We start from the raw sequence: 2,891 nt of genomic DNA, 5'->3' as shown, positions 1-2,891 counted from the left end.
GGCCCCGGTCATTCCTACGAAAGTTGTTCAGTGGCGCATAAAGCCAAAAAAGTTCGACTTCCATGTGTAAAATTACCTGCAATGCTTCTGCATCATTGGGCCCATAGAGCAGGCGTGCTAGAAACTTCCATCGGCCGAGTGGCTAACTTCCTGTTTAGTGCTTTGCTAACTTGAATGGGAATAAAATGATTTAATTGTGAGGCTCTTCTAGACTCTCTAAATGTTATCAGACTGAATGGACTGAATCCTGAGGTGGCTGAGATGCTCAAAAACTAACTAAATAAATAAATAATGTATCCGCTGATTTACAAACATCTCTTTCAAAATGTAAGTCTATGGAAAAAAGTCTTTTTAGGCCCAATGGCATCACTTGATGGGCCTGGTGGTTGCAATTCCACAGTTTGGCCAATATCTCAAATTGGCTATAAAGCCTGGCGCTGTTCTTGGGGCTTGACATCCACTCAGTAGCCACTTTATTAGGTACACCTTTTTAATACTGGGCCCCAGATTAGCCTGACTTCTTGCTGGTATTGATTCAACACGGTGCTGAAAACACCAGGTGTACCTAATAAAGTGGCCACTGAGTGAATTATCACCTTTTGAAGTTAATATAACCAACTTATTAGAAAACAGTTTCTTATAAATGCATCCATCAGTCTTGTGTCTGGTCCACTGATGAATGAAATACTAATATTCACTCCCCTTTTAGCTCTGGTTTGGTCTCGACCAACTCCTGAGGGAAATATCTGTCTGTTTAGCTGCTAGATGCTCCAATGTGTTCATCAGTTAGCTGTTATAAGTGTATATAGTGGGCAATGGGACTTGCTTGAGTTTCTTGTAGACATTTCACCTCCCATTCAAGATGCTTCTTCAGTTCTGAAGCCTCTTGGATGAGAGGTGAAATGTCTTCAAAAGCGAGTCTGGTTGCAGATGATATAGCACTTAGAATTACTGTGACCTCGATGACTGAGAATCTTCACCAACACATCAGTAAGCTGCTAGCTTCCTCTGTCTGCTGTTTGGTGCTGGACAGGGAGAGTAAAGAGTAAAGTTGCCTGTTTTTGTGTGAACCAAGTTTCTGGCTGTAAAACAATGAGCTGAAAGATGCTAAATTGTAAAACTGTGGAGTTGAGGGGAACTGCAGAGTCGGGTGATGATTCCCTGTGGGCTCACATCACTATAGGACCCCTTTCACATTAAACAAAGTCAGGGTTCTTTTGTTGTTGTTTTTTAGTGTGTGTCGCTTTGTATCATTCTGTGTCCCCTCTCTAAATTGGGAGGTTTTTGTTGGTCCATGAGTTCTTTGTGTAGTTTGAGTTGCGGGATGGATAATTGAACCCTGAAATAACTGTTGCAACATTAGACCTAATCAGTGGTTAACTGAGAATAAAACAACTTTATAAAAATGGATGATGATGTGTTTCTATGGTTTTAACTTGGTATTAATGTGATTAAAGACACAGAGGTGTCCTGATGTAGAAAATACCGGACTTGGTAATGTTTGAACGGGGTTGGCGAGACGTTCAGGGTAGAAGTGATGTTCTTATAATATAGTAAACAAGCCAAGTTAGCCGTCCAAGCAAATGCAGGGCAAATCCACTAACGATGGATCTGAAATGTGCAGCAACAAATTTCGCCACCACTTGACATCAAACAAAAGCCCAAGACTATGTTGTGTTAAGTTGGTGTGAGCTGTAAAATCACCACCTTTAAGCAGAAGGTAGAAGATAAAGTTATCTCAGAGCCTGACCGGGCAAAGCCTCTCCTCCTCCGGGCAGCTGCTTCCGTCTCTCTTAGACTCACTGTGGGTCTGGGTCTGTAGCTTCCTGTACCCGAGAGCATCCCCAGAAGTACACTAAACATTGACTGACAAAAAAACAGACCTGAAGAATCTCAGTCGACTGAGGGGTCTCCGACTGATGATTTGAATCTTCAACTTTAAGGGGGCAGCCCTAGTATCGTCTGCTATTTTTGTTCAATCTGATTTGTTTAACTTGTTTTGTGCCAATATTCTAGGTAGACATCCCACCCTGTCTGCTACAGAAGTCCAAAATGGCCACCAGCAACATGGGAATAAGGTGATTCACAGTTCAACAACCCTGTCATCCTCTGCTGTTCCCATCACTTTTACAGGACAAAGGAACAAGTAACCTTACACCAAACCCTCCTTGTTAAGGGGTGCTTATTATACGCCTCAAGTTAAGTCGAGGCTATTGTGGTACTTCTTCTGGGATGTTGGCGGGAAATAGAAGAAAGGCTTTAGGATAGAGATGAACCATAATTCATGCAGACCAGGAGCTGAGTGTCTTTAAACCAAGAAGAGTCTCTAATTTGACTGTGTACTGTTTCTGCTGGAGAGGGAAGAGGAGAACAATCTGTCTATTGTGCCTGAGAGGAGAGTTCCAGGAGGAGAGGGGTAAGACTTGTTATCTGCAGCTGTTCATCTCTCGTATGATGGCGGGAGTAATAAACACGAGCCGAGGAGGAGAGGTAAAGATGGAGAGAAAGGCAGCACAGGAGAGGACAGGGAGCACGAGAGAGCCTCTTCCCTCTGTTAAAGTTCATTGACAGGAACACTTGTGCAACCTTATCACATAACACAGCATATGACCAGTATGAGCCCAAACCCTCTCCCCTCTCCCTCCGTCACGTGGACATGAGGACAAGACATTCTTCAGCCTGCTCCTAACTTTCTGTCTTCCTTAATCTTTCCTTCTTCCCCTCCTGCGTCTTGCTCGCACAGCTTGATCCGTCTATATTTCAACCAGCAGCAGTCTTACTTTTAGGTTTAGTGACAGGGTTGTCATTAGTCATTTATATATATATATATATATATATATATATATATATGTACATCTGAGAAAAAAAACACTTTCAGTGCTCATGTCATG

Source organism: Epinephelus lanceolatus, chromosome 3 (genome assembly GCF_041903045.1).
Source record: "Epinephelus lanceolatus isolate andai-2023 chromosome 3, ASM4190304v1, whole genome shotgun sequence".
Classification (NCBI taxonomy): domain Eukaryota; kingdom Metazoa; phylum Chordata; class Actinopteri; order Perciformes; family Serranidae; genus Epinephelus; species Epinephelus lanceolatus.
The sequence above is the reverse complement of the archived record's forward strand: the minus strand, read 5'-3'. Positions refer to the sequence as shown.